This window comes from Amblyraja radiata, chromosome 20 (assembly GCF_010909765.2).
Source record: "Amblyraja radiata isolate CabotCenter1 chromosome 20, sAmbRad1.1.pri, whole genome shotgun sequence".
Taxonomy (NCBI): domain Eukaryota; kingdom Metazoa; phylum Chordata; class Chondrichthyes; order Rajiformes; family Rajidae; genus Amblyraja; species Amblyraja radiata.
Genome location: NC_045975.1, coordinates 13,199,700 through 13,218,639, shown reverse-complemented (window position 1 = coordinate 13,218,639; position 18,940 = coordinate 13,199,700). Strand labels below are relative to the sequence as shown.

At 42.3% G+C, this 18,940-nt stretch overlaps 1 protein-coding gene across 5 annotated transcripts in view; it reads left to right on the top strand.

Moving 5' to 3' along the window:
* The window catches only part of usp47 (ubiquitin specific peptidase 47), a 106,251-nt gene that overhangs the window by 8,919 nt on the left and 78,392 nt on the right, over nucleotides 1-18,940 (top strand). The window contains exon 1 of one of the 5 annotated variants that reach the window (XM_033038840.1): nucleotides 12,940-12,962. The exons of the other annotated variants lie outside the window; for them this stretch is intronic. The gene's annotated coding sequence lies outside the window, so the exon portion shown is untranslated. Of the gene's footprint in view, nucleotides 1-12,939; nucleotides 12,963-18,940 lie in introns of those variants that run through there. 5 annotated transcript variants of the gene reach the window in all.

Here is an 18,940-nt window from a genome sequence, read left to right as displayed (position 1 = left end):
CCATAGACCATATATATACACAATAAATAAACAGAAAAAGTGCAATATGCTGTTATTGTTCAGAGTTTGGAGTTTGGTGGTGGACCATCCACCTCCTCCAGTTTAAATTCCATCTGGAATATTTTTGGAGGACCAGGAAACCAAGAAGCAAGAGTTACTCCAGAGAGTTTCTCCAGCTCCGGGGAATGATTCTGTGTTGGGTTTCAGCGTTTGTGGCGAGGTGGCGACTGGCCAGCAATGGCGGCCAGATATTCCACAATGCAAAGGGAGGGAGAAAGTGCCCGGCGCCGACCAGTTGCCATGGCAGTGCGCATGTGTGGGGCGGCCGATGATGTGCTGGCCGTGGTTGTGCGCATGTGCAGGGGGGGGTATGTGCAGGTTGTGGCAGTGCGCATGTGCAAGGCGGCTGGCCGTGCCGGCGGATAAGGAGCGGCCAGAGAGCGGAGACCTAGCGGCCCGGAGGCCGGAACACGGATGGCGGGCGGAGACGGAGAGAGATAGAGAGGGGGGCCCGCTCAGAGTTGAACGGCAGGTGTCCCGGGTGCTTGCTAAGCCGGACAAAATGGCACGTCTTTTAGGTTGCCCGACTGGACTTTAGGTGGTCATTGGCACCCGGGCAACCGTTAATTTCGAGCCCTGTAGAGAGATACTGGCCGGGTTGACAGGCATCCGGGGCGATACTTCCAGCTGCCGTAATGCAACATATATGAAGATGACTGGATAGAAGGAAGTAACAAACCTATGTTGGACTGGGCTGTGTTCAACACCCTGCAAGTTCAGAGCATTTGCCATAACAGAATGAGATGCATCTCATCAAAATACTTTGCAGAGCATCTGTAGAAGGTCGAGAGAATCCTCATGGATGTGCCTGAGAAAGTAATAAAACTGACACACTTTGTTTGATCACCACGTCAGTATGGAGGGACTGAGTTAGTTTGCTAGTGAAATGGATGCCGGAGAACTTGAATCTACCTCTGCAGCAGTTCTGTTGATGACGACAGTGGTAACATCTGTGAACATGAAGATTGAGTTGGCATTGGGCCGCACAATCACGAGCATACATGGAGTAGAGCAAGGGATTGAGCACACGACTCGGAGAAGCACCAGGGTGGAGGAAGTGTTATGACCAATTCTAAATGACTGACGTCTGCCGATCTAGAGTCCAGAAACCAGTTTTACAGGTGGAGATCTGAAGGCCAAGGTTGAGAAGTATAGGCATGAGCTTATTCAGTATTATGGTGTTGAAGACAGCTATAGTTAATGAAAGCATTCTGATTTGGATGATCTTGTTGCCATGGTGATCTAATTGCCAAGATGATGAATGTAATTAGTTTTTCACAAACAATTTAATATTTTTGAAGTATTTTTTATTTTGACTGCAATAGTGTTGCGGTTAAGCCACTCTTGGTTTATTGTGTGGAGTTTTGGTCACCAAGGAAATGATAGCAGTGGGTACAATTATAATGTTTAAAAGACATTTAGACAGGTACATGGATAGGTAAGGTTTGTAGGGATATAGGCCAAACACACAAAAGGGACTATCTCAGGTGAACACTTTGGTCGGCATGGATGAGCTGGGCCAAAGAACCAGTTTCTGTGCTGTTTAAGAGGGAACAGCAGATGCTGGAAAATCGAAGGTAGACAAAAATGCTGGATAAACTCAGAGGGTGAGGCAGCATCTGTGCTGTATAACTCAAACTCTAAAATACTGGTGCTGAACTAAGTCATTTATCCCTTCAATGACGGAAACATATTCCACAATAGTTTAAATAGTGTGCAGCAGAAATGTCTCTGTTCCAGCTAATATTTAACTGTTCCTTTAAAAAGAGATTATCTGGTCATCACCACATTGTTTATGGGAGCTTGTTGAGTACAAGTTGTCTACCTCTTTTCCCATATTACGGGATGTAAATGGGGGAAATGCATAAAGCTGCAAAAGAAGAGAACTGATGGGGTGATGGACAGATTGGTCAACCAGATGTGTTTTGAAATGCTGCTTTAATAATGACAAGCAGAATTTGCCTCTAATTCAGAGGAGACCACAGTGTAAACAGCGGATGTTGCGCAGAAAGTTGGAAGAAGTGTTGGTGAATCACAGCAAGAGCTGGAAGAACTTGGATTGTGAGAATGGAAGCGGTGAAAGGACAGGTGTTATACCTTCTATTTGACAGTCTCTCATGACAGTTTCCAATATATTAAAGCAAGAGCAATCAATGTTGATTCAATATGTTGGAACTATTTCCACTGATCCAAGGCAATTAAATGTATAGGGCTTTGGTGATAATCTCTTTTTAAAGGAAGATAGATTTATTTTCTTTTAGGACTAAGGAGGATGGAGAGGAGCATTCCAGTTTAACACTGACTCTACTTAAAAGAAATCACTGTAGATCCTGGAAATGGTAAATGAATAAATGACATTTTGGACATTTTACTGTATTGAGAGAGGAACAGTGTGCTTTTAGCTTTTGTGAGATCCATATTTATGATATGCTAAACATGCATGTTCATCACCTTTCTGCCAACTCCACACTGTCCATGACTGCGGTTCCATTTCATTCTTCACATCTGATGCCTTGAAGTGATTTGTGAATTCTGTATTGGTGAGTTTCTGTAACCTGAACAATCACACTGCGGGGAGTGCTTGTGGTTACTACCGGTAATTGTGAAGGTTGTTCCTGCCGTAGAATAGTGGTGGTGGCGCATGTTAACTTTCCCTTAAATATGGTGTCCAATATTTTATGTTGCTACCATATGACAAATTACAGTATAAGCTACTGCAAAAAAATACCCATAATGATTTATCTGATAATTGTTGCAATTTTTCTTTACTTCATATTCTGGGTTTTAGAGATTGATCCTTCCTTTTCTTTGTGGATTGTTTTATTCCAACATCTCTTTCGGATTCAGTATTTTGTAATGTTTTGATGTAACTGCCAAGATAGTAATTCATTACTGAGGATTATTTCTCAAAGTCAGGAATTCTCTCCACAATCACATTAATGCAGTCTCACTAATTGAAGTTCTGATCTAGATTTTCTCAGTTTCACCAACATTCTGCATAGTGTGCAAATTGTACTGACCACGCACTGGTCCTGTGTGTCTCAGTTGCTGTGTAGATCCTTTTCAGTGGGGTCAGAGTACTTGTTTTGCTAATATGCAAGCTTTTCGGGTAGAAAGAAAGAACTCTTTACTGTTTATAAGAGTTGTTAATTTCCCCTTGTGTCTTGACCAATGATTAACTTGCCTAACAACAAAACTTTATTGTTATCTTGTTTCTGAAGATCTTCAACATGGCCAAAACACTACATTAATAAATGTATTTTCCAAGTGTTTTCTTGGTACCTCGTTTACCTGTTGAAGATGCACATTCCTGAATGGTATTATGGACAAAATGAGGTTAAGATCTGAAGAAGGGTCTCGATCAAAAACATCACCTATTCCTTCTATCCAGAGATGCTACCTGACCTACTAATTTACTCCAGCATTTTCTATCTATCTTTGGTGTAAACCAGCATCTGCAGTTCCTTCCTACCTATCTTTGGTCTAAACCAGCATCTGCAGTTCCTTCCTACACAACTTTCTTGCCAAGTTCACTGCAGTTTTTAACAATGAGTGAAGTGATTAAAGGTTTGGACAGTTCACTGGGAAGGCCACCTGCTAGTAGCTATCAACATTTTTAACAGTTGTGAAGAATTCTACTTATTGGACGTGGTGTACATGTAAGTTAAAAATAGTCCCATAGAGTGTTAATTATGTTAAGGTTAATGAGTGGTAGTGTTAATTAGATTAAAGTTTAAGATTAGCTTAAAATTCAATCTTTTAGTCAGAAAAAGAGTGGGCAAATATTTTATGTATGACCTAGATTTCTCAATCATCTTTAATAATTAACCTGACTATTGATATCATACTTTTTCAACCTGTAGTTAAGCTCTTTGAATTTTTGACTGATGTTTTTTGGCATGATTCCTTGTCGTCTCCACTGTTTACCTAAATCATCCTGGCATTTTGACAGTGGACCTCTACGATTGGAGCATGCAGTAATTGTCAAAAATGTCAGTAGACAATAGGTACAGGAGTAGGCTATTCGGCCTTTAGAGCCAGTGCCGCCATTCACTGATCATGGCTGATTATCCACAATCAGTACCCCGTTCCTGAATTCTCCCCATATCCCCTGACTCTGCAATCGTTAAGAGATCTATCTAACTCTCTTGAAAGCCTCCAGAGAATTGGCCTTCACTGCCTTCTGAGGCAGAGAATTCCACAGATTCACAACTCTCTGTGTGGAAACGTTTTTCCTCATCTCCATTCTAAATGGCTTGCCCCTTATTCTTAAACTGTGGCCCCTGGTTCTGGACTCGCCCAACATGGGGAACATGTTTCCTGCCTCTAGCGTGTCCAAGCCCTTAATAATATTATGTTTCAATAAGATGCCCTCTCATCCTAAATTCCAGAGTAGACAAGCCCAGCCGCTCCATTCTATCAACATATGACAGTCCCGCCATCCCGGGAATTAACCTCGCAAACCTACGCTGCACTCCCTCAATAGCAAGAATGTCCTTCCTCAAATTAGGGGACAAAACTGCACACAATACTCCAGGTGTGGTCTCACTAAGGCTCTGTATAACTGCAGAAGGACCTCTTTGCTCCAATATTTGATTCCTCTTGTTATAAAGGCCAACATGCCATTCGCTTTCTTCACTGCCTACTGTACCTGCATGCTTACTTTCATAGACTGATGAACAAGGACCCCCAGATCCCGTTGTACTTCCCCTTTTCCCAACTTGACACCATTTATATAATAATCTGCTTTCCTGTTTTTGCTACCAAAGTGGATAACCTCACATTTATCCGCATTATACTTCATCTGCCATGCATCTGCCCACTCCCCCAACCTGTCCAAGTCACCCTGCATTCTCATAGCATCCTCCTCACAGTTCACACTGCCACCCAGCTTTGTGCCATCTGCAAATTTGCTAATGTTACTTTGAATCTCTTCATCCAAATCATTGATGTATAATTGTAAATAGCTGCGGTCCTAGCACAGAGCCTTGCGGTACCCCACTAGTCACTGCCTGCCATTCTGAAAGGGACCCGTTAATCCCTACTCTATTTCCTGTCTGCCAACCACTTCTCTATCCATGTCAGCACTCTATCCCCAATACCATGTGCCCTAATTTTGCCCACTAATCTCCTATGTGGAACCTTATCAAATGCTTTCTGAAAGGGGCCCCATCACTCCAGCCTCGCTAGCCAGCGCGCTGACAATGTTGTTAGCAAGAGAGCTAAGAGAGTTGTTGCCCGCCTCAAATCGTGCATAAAAAGAGTTCAGCTCATTAGCTAAAGAGGTGCCGGCACTCCCGGTTGAGGGGGGGGGGGTTGCTCTGGTAATTAGTTATAGTCCCTAGCCCCTGCCATAGGCGTCTGGTGTCACGCTGCTCCAACTGTGACTCCATCCTGTCCCTGTACCTCATAGTCTATAGGACTCTGCCTTGTGGTCATCCATGTTGCCGGATGCCAGGCCGGAGTTGTAAGCAGCAGTGCGAGCATTCAAAGCAATGCGAATGGACCTGTCCACCCAGGGTTTTTGATTAGGAAAGACGCTAACCCTAAACGTGGGGGCGATGTTGTCGGCTATTGTTGCTATGAAGCCCGTGACAGCTTCTGCAAGCTCACTGACGTCTCTGGAACTTGATTGGAACATATTCCAGTCGACATCATTCAGTGCATCCTGTAGCATGGCCTCTGAATGGTCAGACCACTGCTTTACGTCCCTCGCCACTGCCGCTTCCCATACTATCCGTTGTTTATACTCCGGCAGCAGGAAAATGGTGGCATGTTCAAATTTTCCAAAGATGTTTTACAGTGTTACAGATGTTGAATAAATGCAAGTCAGTGCAAATCACTTCTATAGAAGTTATATTCTATAACTTTTGCTGTGTAATTTGGCATTCCTTTTATTGCCGTGGTGTGATGATGTTGCTTTTACAAGCACTTGTACATCTATTTTAAATTAAGTCCTATTTCTAAAATATTTTGCAAATATTTTCTGATACAATATTTTGCATGAGTCCATATTTCATCTATCTGATACATTATGTTACATATTTTGTCCTTTCTGTCTAGTTTAAATCTAAAATTTATCACCACCCCTCTTCCTCAACTTTGTGCGTCAGCTAGAGCTCACTGAGGAACATTGCAGAGTTGTGAATTCAAATCTGTCTCTAGAAAGTCCCAAAACATTACAAGTGTCTACACCATTAAAGCTGCTCATCTGTTTCAGGTGAGTGGTTCAGCCAAGACCTTATTTGCACACAGGAGCAGAATTAGGCCATTTGGCCCATTGTGTCTACTCTGCCATTCAATCATCGCTGATCTATTTTTCCTTCTCAACCTCACTCTCCTCCCTTCTCCACATAACCTTTGATGTCCTTACTAATCAAGTATCGAATATTATCACCTTGCCGTTTGCAGGAGCTTGGTGAGAACATATTGACTGAAATTTCCTGCACAGGATCATTGTTTATTCTCCCTTGGGATGACTTGTCCAAAATGTTGGAACTCATGGGATTTGGGCAAATTAACAAATGCCATATATTACCTTTGCAGTTTGTTTTATGCATCAACTAATTGGTTCTGCATGAGCGAGGTATGATTAGCAAGTTTAAGGATGACTAAAAGTTGATGTTACTGGACTATTAAACATTATTGATGACTTGATAAGATGGTTAGAGTAATAGAAGATGGAATTTATTCCTGTAAAAGTGTGGGAGTGTATTTTTAGAGAACAAATAAGAGAGGGATCTTTAAATATCTGCACCTCAGTACTTCCTATGATCCTATCATTCAAGGATCCCTGAAATGGCATCGCAAGTGAATAAGGTGGTTAGGATGACATAGGGTTTATATCCCTCATTGGCAGGGGAATGGGATACAAGAGCAGGGGCACAACTGTATTGGTGAACAACATAGGAGCAGTATGCGTTTCTTGTTCCACATTGCAGGAATCTGCACTAAAGAGGTTACAGAGGAGATTCATCAGGAGGTTTGTTGCCTGAGATTCAGCATTTCAATAAAGTGTCATTGGAGAGTTGGGGTTGTTTTTAGAACGGAGCAGAGTAGGTTGAGAAGTTACCTGATAGGGGCTAAGATAAAATAGATAATGTGCTTCCCTATAGCACAGTTGTCTATAACCAGATGGGGCATTGGTTTCTTGTTAATGGTGGGAGAAAGGAAGAAATTGTGTCATTTGGTTGAAATCTAGAACTCACTGCCTGAAGGCATGTTTGGGGAAGGTACTCCCATTTAAGTATCTAGTTGCCAAGGCATAGATGAACTAATTGCATTAAGCCCTGAGTTTGGCAAGAGTGAAAACATTGTGTATTAGGTCAGCAGTTAGGTGCTGATTCCAAATTTTTTTGCCATCTTTATTTTATCTTCCCTCTTAAAACCAGGCCCTTGTATTAGTTAATAAATTATATTGGTGCAGTATGACATAATTTCCAATTTTTGTGATCATGTTTATGTAATATTTCTTTCTATCAAGCCCTTTGTTTAGGAATGATTCATAAAATACCAACTTCTGATAAATAGGCTAATTATTAACCTAAATAACAATATAGTAACAATAGTTTTTAATGAAATAAAAGAGTGGGTCATTGAGGGAAATGTAGTTGATTTGATGCATAAGGACATTCAAAGGGCATGCGATATGGTACTACATAATAAACAAGATTAAAGCGCATGGAAAGAAAACATTAGTAGCATTGATAGAAAATTAAAGCAATGGGAAACAAAATAGTCGAGAGCTTGTTACGTTGGAGAAACTAAACACTGGGTGGTCATTTTGTGGAGCATTTGCCTCCAACATGCAGGAGGGAACTTTAGCTTCCTTTCATTCCACTCCCAGTCTGACCACAGTGCTCTGTGACACTGGACCTCATGGTAACAATGGGAATTGTCATCTTTGTGTCTTTCATCTGGCATGTTGCAACCTCCTGGACTCAATATTAACTTCTCCAACTTTGGGTAGGTCGCTCTTTTTGCCTGTATCAGAGCTGGTAATTTTTGTCTGTCACCATTCAATTTTATTTACTCTTAATACAGTCCTGCCTGTTCAGTATGTTGCACAGTATGTTGCTATTTGTTTACTATTGTCTCGTCTATCAAGATATTATCATAGATACATAGACAATAGGTGCAGGAGTAGACCATTTGGCCCTTCGAGCCAGCACCACCATTCAATGTGATCATGGCTGATCATCCACAATCAGTACCCCGTTGCTGCCTTCTCCCAATACCCCTTGATTCCACGTTGTTGAAAAGCGTTGTTTTGCATACCGTCGAGGGGGATCATACCGTAAACAAGAACATCAGTGCAAAAAGAAAACAATCAGTGCAGAGAGAGAGTGCAGATAATACAAGGGCTGCAACAAGGTAGATTGGAAGGTTGGGAATTCATCTCCAGCATATGGGAGAGATCTATCATGTCCCCATCTATAACATATTTCAGTGCTGGTCTGGTCTCTATTCTGTTAGTTATTCTGTTCTATCGACCTCTTCACATTCTCCGACTCCTAAAACTAAAGTATAGTGCTTTCCTAGATCTGTTGAAGGGTCCCTGACCTGAAATATTAACTGTTTCTCAGATTGAGTGTTTCGAGCATTTTCTATCTTTATTTTTATTCCAAGGGCGATGATTCAAAAGTAATTCATTGACTATGAACGTTGACAGAGAATCCGATTCTCTTCCCCTACATTTGGTAGGATGAAAACTTTTGAGTCAAGTGTACTGGTGCGATGGTATTAGTATAATCATTAGGTATTGTGCTTGTGTCCTTTCGAAGGGAAGTCCAATTGGTGCAACATTTATCCCTTTCTGTATTTACTCATTTCCCTTTTTGATAGTTCCCATTGAAATTTCTGCCATTGTACTTTTGGGGAGATTAGAAGTGGCTGTGTATGAAGACATTTAGAACATAGACCATAGAATAGCGCGGCACAAGAACAAGTTCTTTAACCCATGATGTTTTACTGGCCATGATTCTAAAATAAATTAATCCCATCCACCTGCACATGATCTATGTTCTTCCATCCCCAGCCTATTCAAGTGACTGTCTAAAGGGCTCTTAAATGGTGTTATCATCTGTTTCCACTACTTTCCCTGACCATCTTGCCTCAAATCTCCTTTAAGCTTTCCTCTTCTCACCTTAAAGCTATGCCCTGTAGTAATTGACATTTCTAACCCATGACATAGGCTCTGGTTATCTAATCTTATCAGTTCCTCTTTTGTATAATTTTATATGGTTCTAAGAGGTTGCCCTTCACCTCCAAAGCTCCAGAGAAAACAATCCAAGTTTGTCAACCTCTCCTTGTAGCTAATACTCTTTAATCTTGGCAATATCTTGGTGAAACTTATCTGCACCCTTTCCCAAGCCTGCAAATCCATCCTGTAATGCTGCAACCAGAACTGGGCTCAGTGCTCCAAACGGCAGCCCAACATTTCAAGCAGCTACCACATGATTTGCTAACTATTGTGCATGACAGTTCTTCATATTCATTGATGCAGCAGGAGCCTCGAGCAAGTCAGATGGGTATTTACTGAATGACAAATTTTGTATCTCCACATTCTAGTCCAGAGTTTGAACATCTGCTGACCTTGGTTTTAAAATAGTTGTGATGTTCCCCAAAAGTTTGTGTTTAAAGTATGAGGTTTCATGCTGTAGTCTGTTTCAAGCCTCTAGTCTAAGCTTAATTGCTATTCTTTGTGTAGAGTGAATTACAAGTATGTATATCCGTAACAGCCATTGCACATACTATTACTAAAAGTCTCATCTTGACCACTTCCGGCCTACGTTGTAAATACATTTTAGCAAAAACGCTACCCTATATTGCTATGATTTTTTTGTCATCTTACTCACCGTCCTCCTCTCCTCCATGCGCCTCAAGATTTTTTCTGATCGGTGAAATAATAGAAAAGTTATGAATGTTTTAAAAATCGTGAGATCAGCAGATTGGTCTTCTTGCCTGTCAGTCACCATGATGAAGGTAACGCCCCTTCCAGGGGCCAGGAAAATAAAGCCCCGGAGGCCGGACGCGAGTCAGTCACCCCAGAAGAGTGAAAGTTGAGTGTAGAACTGTGAGTCTACGCCATGAGTGAACTTAACTTGAGTCTGCGCCGTGCTGATTGAACTGAACTGTGAGTCTGCGCCGTGCTGAGTCCAGAAGCCGCACACAGACCGGAAGTCCCGCTCAGTCCGGAAGTCCCGCTCAGTCCGGAAGTCCCGCTCAGTCCGGAAGTCCCGCTCAGTCCGGAAGTCCCGCTCAGTCCGGAAGTCCCGCTCAGTCCGGAAGTCCCGCTCAGTCCGGAAGTCCCGCTCAGTCCGGAAGTCCCGCTCAGTCCGGAAGTCCCGCTCAGTCCGGAAGTCCCGCTCAGTCCGGAAGTCCCGCTCAGTCCGGAAGTCCCGCTCAGTCCGGAAGTCCCGCTCAGTCCGGAAGTCCCGCTCAGTCCGGAAGTCCCGCTCAGTCCGGAAGTCCCGCTCAGTCCGGAAGTCCCGCTCAGTCCGGAAGTCCCGCTCAGTCCGGAAGTCCCGCTCAGTCCGGAAGCCCCGCTCAGTCCGGAAGCCCCGCTCAGTCCGGAAGCCCCGCTCAGTCCGGAAGCCCCGCTCAGTCCGGAAGCCCCGCTCAGTCCGGAAGTCCCGCTCAGTCCGGGAGGCCGCACTCAGTCGCGTGAGTAAATTCAAAAGAGTTTTACTGTCATGTATATGTTGTGTGTGATGGTGAGTGTGAATGTGTGATGGAGGGTTTGTGTGTGTGTGATATGGAGGTTGTGTGTGTGCGTGATGGAGGGTTTGTGTGTGTGAGATGGAAGGTGTGGGTGTGTGTGCGTGTGAGATGGAGGGTGTGAGAGATGGGTGAGTGTGGGTGTGAGCGTGTGTGTGATGGAGTGTGTGTGTGTGGGTGTGAGTGTGATGGAGTGTGTGGGTGTGAGTGTGAGATGGGGGTGTGAGTGTGTGTGATGGAGGGTGTGTCTGTGTGTGATGGAGGGTGTGTGTGTGAGCCCACCAGCCGTGAGTGAGTGAACTGCCAGCCCAGCAGCCGTGAGTGAGTGAACTGCCAGCCCACCAGCCGTGAGTGACTGAACAGCCAGCCAACAAGCCATGAGTGAGTGAACTGCCAGCCCCCCAGCCGTGACTGACTGAACTGTGAGTCCAAGAATCCATTCGGCCCACAATGTCCATACTATCCCTCTGGAAACCAGTCCTTTCGGCCCACAACACCCATACTAGTGCCCCAGAAAGCACCCCCCCCCCCCCTCCCCCCACTGGCCACCAATATTGGAACTGGTGGAGAGGTGGAATATTGCATTGGGGAGACCAGCCCTCCCGTGTGAACATGGTTCCCACTTGGTCAAGTAGCCAATAAATCTGTCCTTCTCCATATTTTAGCAACTGTAAAAGAATCCTGGCATTTCTTGTCTTCATTGTCTTCTCTCCCGCCCTCACCATCTTCACACACAAATTATACGGGGGAAACGCAGTGCCCTGTTATTTAGGACACACTTATGTTTTCTAAAATGTGTCCTTGACAGGATGAAGGTCAGTGCACTCTAGTCAGCTGATTTGTGATGACATCCTCATGGAAACATGACGTTGGTAATGTGACCATTATTTGCATTGTGTTTCAGGATAGACTTAATGCTATATATTTATTCTGCACCAGAAATTGGATGCAGTGCTAACAAGTGCACAAATAATGTAGTGATTGCATTGTAAAAGATTTTAATTCGTTATATTTGAAATTAGAATGAATAGAAGGAAAACAGCGTATTCAGCAGGTTTCATGCCTTTGATGTCCTAAAACATCACAGTCAATGAAAGATTCAAGTGTAGCCACCCACTGTTATACAGCCAAACACATCATGCATGTTTTCAGAACGATCTTATGGTAACACGACATATAAGTTTTAAGAATGCTGAATGAGCATTCAGTTAGATTGTGGTTACTTAAGCGACTCTTCTCCTTGAACCATTCCCCTCGATGCCCGAACCTGATGGGAATCTAGCCATCCAACTCTTCTCCGTTCCATTTGTCCAATCAGCTGGAATCTTTTGGGCAAAACTGATTTCAAATTTTCACTTTCTGTCAAGAAAGTGGATCCTAATTTCCCTTTCAACCAGCCTAACTAATGTTAGAAATCATTCGTTTTGCTTAGAATCATACCAAGGGAACTTTGGTTCATCTGACCAGGCGGACAGCCATGGTTCACTATCTCATCATTTAGAATTGCCATGTCGTGTCTGCCAATATTATCTGATGCTGGTATAAGAGTGCAATTACTGACCTTTGTTGTTATCACACACCCTGTATGTGTTTTACTCTGCAACCAAAGTTGTTGCTTATTTCCGTGTTTCACAAATAACAGTTTAACTGCAGCGAGCCAACGCTAATACTGAAGGAACTGAGGTTTCCATTTGATTGGTGATATGCAAATAAAAGAAAATTCTATTGGCCTGTGAGGCAGGAAGTGGCCAGAAAAAAACAATCTGGTTTGAAACAAGGAAGTAGCACTGTGTATTTAATTTCGTAAGGTGAACCAGTCCTGGCAGCTGCTTCAACTTTCTGTTTTATTTTCTTAGAAATCTCTAGTATTGCTTCATTTAATGATCCTGCTGAAGGAATATGAATGTAAATAAGGTTTCGTGAAATGTTTATCCATTTTTTTTGTTAATGCTGTTGCTGAAACCTGCTACAGATGCCATCCAACCGTGGAGACTATTGTGACCTTCAACTTAATTCAAGCCTCTATTGCACAATAGACTTCGTGGTCATAATTTCTCTTGAATTGGAAAGCTGGGAATCCAAACGGAATCTCGCTCTGTGGACTACAGATGTTCAAGATTTTTGGGGATGTTTTATTGTCGTTCAAAATCAAAGGAAAGAAAGGTCGTGTAGTGGAATCTGTGGTAAGTCTATGGGTTGGGAAAATTGAAGTGCAAGTTGCTGAGTTGGTCTTGTTTCCCAGTTTTTTGTCAGTTTCATTTTCTGTTAATACTCTCCGTAGGAAAAGATAAAACCTCTTTTGGCCACTTGGAAACTTCTAGACCTAGTTGGATTTGTAAACTTCTACGAGATTCCTTGCAAATATGATTGGAATTATGAAATGTTAATTAAGATAGAACGAGAATTTTCACAGATCTGAACTGGGTATTGGTTTTCTATTGCCATGCAGTGAACAATTTGTTTTGTAGGCTGCTTGTGAAAGTAGAGCAAAAGAAAAGATAAAAGAATATGGTAAAAAAAGATTTAAAAAAATGCAAAAGCCCCAATGAGGATGATTGGGAAATCGGGAATGTAGCCTTGCAATATGAGAGGTCCACTCAAAAGTCTGATAACAGTAGGAATGAAACTGTTCTTGAATCGGTGGTACATGATTTCAAGCTTGTGTATCTTTTGCCTGAGGGGATAAGAGAGAAAGAGGAAAGTGAGTGTTCCTTGGTTATGTTGACTGCTTCCCCAAGGCATCGTGAAGTGTAGTTACGGCGCGATGGACTGCGCTTCGTCCACAACTCTGTAATTTCTTGGGGCCTTTGGCAGAGCAATTGCAAAACCAAGCTTTCCTTCCCATTCTATGAAAGTTATGGTTAAAGAATACACGTGTGGAGATATCTTCCGATGGAAGGCAAGAATGTTGCAGTATTTGCCATGATGTTTCTTAAACCCTCCAACTTATCTTCCTAAATAATACTGAATGGGTTGTGGACCACTGAAAATTTCAATACTCTTTAGTAGATTTTTTTTTGTCACGCCAGGTTAAATGATTGATTCAAAATGTAAAGTGGATTTGAAATGCATATCAGGCTTGTTCGAATTGAATGGCAGAATAGGCTGGAGGAGTTGAATGACTTCCTGGTTGTGCTCCTGATTGTAGACCATGCCACTGCTGTACTTGCAATAGGGGTAATTGAACTTGTTTTAAGATGTTATTTGAGATATTTTCCACACGGATGAAGAGATAATAGTGTTAGGAATTTATCACTATGAAATGCAGTGTTTTGCAAAATCATTAAATTAAGTTGTCCTAAAAAGTCAACTAATTTATTCTCCCCATGGATGCTGCCTCACCTTCAAGTACAACATTCTCCACATTGCATTGATGCTATGGTTAACTATGCTTGCTCTCACAATACAGTTCTACTTTCATTCAGTGTAGTGAGTTCCTTTTCGAGTTGCAAATTGCAATAAAGGGTAGTTCCCTTTTCACCAGGCTTCAAGTGCTTCCTTAATTTGCACCGGTCCATGGATAGAAAAGGTTTAGAAGAATATGCATTCCTGTGCATTGGAATTGCCGTATCAGCCCATGGTGCAACCAGTTAGGATACTTTGAAATCTTTTAAACTTTTCAAAATGAAGGCTCTGACATGCCTCTCATAATTGGATCTGTGCTGAACCCAGGACAGGTCATCTGAGATGTTAATGCTAACTTTCTTCATCACTGACCCACTAATAATAAGAGTGGTTCCCTGATTTCTCCTTTCTGAAATCCTTGGTTTTGTAATGGTAAGCGAGAGGTGGTTGTTGTGGCACCACTCAACCAGGTGTTCGATCTTCCTCGTATACACTAACTTGTTTCACGTTGATTGCTTTATTTTATTGAAAGGTTATTGACCTAATCAATTAATGACACAACGTGCCATTAACTCAGCAATTCAAGCAGTATTTCTGGAGAACATAGGTACTGTTTCAGGTTGGGGCCTTTCTTCAGACCGGGTCAGGCAGCTTTTCCAAAGATGCCTGACCTACTGAATTGTTCCAGCACTCTGTGTCTTTTTTTTTGTAAGCAGCATCTGCAGTTCCATGTTTCTACATTCAATCAAATCAATTAACCGTTTCTCTGTCCATAGATGCTGCATTGTAATTCCACTGTTTTCTGTTTCTATTTAATCTTTTTTGTATTTGTAATATCTTCTGACTTTCTGTGCCTCTCTTCTGAAGTCCTACTCTCACTTGAGTCTTATCTATGTATTCTAGCAATGGCATCCATCTCCAACTTTCAATTCCTCTTTGGATTGCCTTTGGCCACCACATCTACCCATGTCTACAAACACATGATCAGCTTGGATGTACTAAGCCGTTTCTCCTTGTTGACAAGACCTACCATACTTCAAAATGTAACATTTCCTTAGTCTTGTTACCTCATCAATGCTAGCTCTGACTTTTTGTTTCCTTGGACTTAATCTCTGGAAATTCCTCCCTAAATTGGTCCCCATTCCATGTCCTTTAAAATCGTATATGTGAGCTCTGATAAAGTATTTGGTTAATCTTCAATTCTGAAGAATCAGTTTTGTGATTGTATTTGGTTAGTGATCAGTCCAAATCAGAGCTAGCATGTTAGAGTCACTCAGCGGGTCAGGCAGCATCTCTGTAGAAAACGTATAGGCGAACGTTCGGGTCGGGACCCTTCTTCAGACTGATTATAGCTCTCTGCACTGTTCTCACTTTTACTGAAATCCCAGGAAGGCACTTTGGATACATTTATGTGTTTGCTCCCACTCACGAACAATGATAACTGTCCACTTTGGATGTACAGCCTCGGTCATCTTCATGGTTTGGTCCTAATACAAGACCTGAAAGCAGAATTTATAGGTGCAATTTGAGTTCTAAAAATAATTCTTGCTTCTGTTTTGCCAATTATTTTACCCCTCTATTCGTTCTTTATTTGACACTTATGAAATTAGAAATGCCTTTTCTTAATTTGAACACCGCTTGAAATGTATTTCTTTAAGGAGATCAATACCAGCTTCTGTTTCAGGCATTGTTACATTTTTGGAGATGCAAGAAACCGCACGCTGTGGAGAAGCTCAGAAGATCAGACTGAAGAAGGGTCTTGATGCCAAATGTGGCCTGTCCATTTCCCTTCACAGATGCTGCCTGACCCATTGAGTTCCTCCAGAATTTTGTGCATTGTTACTTTTTTTTATTGGGTGAGAGTAAATAACTAAGATGGATGGTGACCAAATATCCCTTGTTTTACTTTTAACCACCATAACAACTTGTTCTACTACTTTCAGAGTCATGCTGGTTGGAAACAGTAAACAACAACTTTTGAAATGGAAAAAAATAATGAAATGCTGGTATATGTTATTAATTGTCAACGGTGTGAATGTGGTTAGGATGAGCAGAACAAAATTCTGCACTCATTCAGCTTTGCATCATGTTATTTATTATATAAACATTTTAGTTTAGGTAATCACGGTCTGATCCTACGGCTTAATTATGGAAATTCTGATGATTTTGAGCTAGTCACAATGAAGGTTGTTAGTGCTTGGGATATGTAATACGTCCACCTGTATACTAAGTAACATACAATACAATACAATACAATACAATACAATTCAATTTATTGTCATTTGGACCCCTTGAGGTCCAAACGAAATGCTGTTTCTGCAGCCATACATTACAAACAAATAGACCCAAGACACAACATAATTTACATAAACATCCATCACATTGCTGTGATGGAAGGCCAAAAAAACTTTTCTCTCCCCTCCACACCCCCCCCCCCCCCGAGGTCAGAGTCAAAGTCAAAGCCCCCGGCGGGCGATGGCGAATTGTCCCGTGGTCATTAAAGCCACGCCGGGTGATGCAAGGTCGCACACCGGGTCTTGGTGTTAGAGCCCCCGGCGCGCGCTCGCAATCCCGCGACCATTCCAAGCCGCGCGGGGCGGTGCTGTAAGGCCCCGCTCCAGGAGCTCTTCAACCCCGCAACTCGGGCGGGAGAAGTCGCCGTCGCGGGAGCCCGGAAAAGCGGTCTCCCTCCAGGGACCCGCGGGCTCCCGGTGTCACTGTCCGCCAAACCCGCAGTTGCAGCCACCGAATCTCCGGGGGTCGGGTCGCAGCAGCGTCCACCACAGCTCCACCCGCTCTGGACTCGGCCAGCTCCGCGACGGTGAGGTGAGTAGTCGGCACCACAGCCCCCGGTCTTCCTGTTGGAGGCCGCTCCTCGTTGCAGCCCCAACGACAACGGAGACCCGACAAAGAAAAGGTCGGGTCTCCCGTGCAGGGAGAGATTTAAAAGTTACCCCCTCCCCCCCCCCCCACACCCCCACACACATACCCCAACAAAAAATAACAAAAACTACATAAAAACATAGACATAAAATAATAAAAACGCAGACGGACTGCAGAGGCCGCTGCTGACGAGAGTCGCGCCGCCTACCGGAATCACACTCCTGTGCTAATGGAGGTCAGGAATGTATCTTGTGGATGAAGACAAACTTGGTTACTGCTGAAGGATATATGAAAAGTTGCTGTTTTCGTATATTTGGTGAAGGTACTGTTGAAGAGTTTTAATCATTGATGCAAAAGAACGGGTTAATTTATTTTTTTTAAATAAAAAAATTCCAAAGTCAAGTGCAACTCTGAGTGTGATTGGTTAATGGGACCTTTTTGCAAGTCGGGATATTGACAGCAAGATATTTAAATCAACAGGGTGGAAGATTAATCAGGAGATCATAGTAACATCTGGGAAATGATATCCAAATGGCCAATAGTTTTATTTGTATATAGCAAATGCATCAGTGATGGTTTTGGATATGATATAGCTATATCATTTTCTGCTGTATGGCACGTTTTAAATTAGGTTTAACAGCTCACCAAACCTCATTGATTTCATTTGAGAAGACATTTTGCTTTGGATTTGTTGGCCAATCACTTGGTTTAATTATGTTCCCAAGCTTTCCACCTTTTTCAAAAAAAGCCAATTCTTTATTTCATGGCCTATGCTTACTGCTCTTGACTTTACTGACTCTTGCTTTTCCTTTATCTCTGTCCACTCATAGTCAGTATAATTAATCAGTGAGGACAGAGACAGGTCTTTTGGCCTACCTTGTCCATGTTGACCCAGTTGACATTCAGTCCATCCATCTTCTCCCCATAACACAAGTCTGCAATTCCAGATAGCATCTTGGTGCTGCACACTTTCCAACTTAATGAAGTCCTTACAATAGCGGGGTGACTAGAACTGTATGCACTACTCCAAGTGTCATCTTACCAATCACTTGCACAGCTGCACGTAATGAGAGCATGAAGGCCAATCCCTTTAAAAATATGGATGAAAGGATTTAATAAAAAGGAATAATGTGGAGAACTTAATTTTTTTTGTGTTTTATTAGTATTTGTCAATTTTAGTTGTTAAACGTATTTAGCGGAGTTTATGTTATGTTAGGAATCTTTACAACCAGCATTACTAGAAAGAAGGGGTTGTCACCTATCCTTTTTTTCTCCAGAGATGCTGCATGACCTCTTGTTTCTCAGTCTCATAATGGCTTCTTTGACTTTAATTGGCACAACTTTGGTCCTCATGTTGATAGACAGCTATACAAGTTTCCAAAGGTGATGGAAAGACTAGGCGCTGGGAGCTCTCTTATACCTGCATTAAGGAGGCAATTAAACACACCTGAGCAATTACAATTGCCTGTGAAGCCATGTGTTCCAAACATTATGGTGCCCTGAAATGGGGGGACTGTATAAACACTGCTGTAATTTCTACATGGTGAAACTAAAATGTATAAAATGGCCTTTAATAAAATCTAACAATGCGATTTTTTTGCTATCACAAATCTCAAATTGTGGAGTACCGAGGCAAATAAATAAATGACGGATCTTTGTCCCAAACATTATGGAGGGCACTGTATTTATATTTGGTACAAACCAGCATCTGCAGTTCTTCGTTTCTACATCTTTACAGTCTAGTTCAGCTTTCGCATTGTTTGGCAGGTTACTTTTCACATCATACCTTTTTCACCCATACTCTGAGGTTTTAACAGCATCAGTGCAACCCTTGGCCAAAAGTGATCAGTCATAAATCTAAATGCATGTTTTGAAAGCCATTTGCGGCATTTAGAAAGTTAAGTGTAAAATGTGAATTTTATCAACGGGTAAA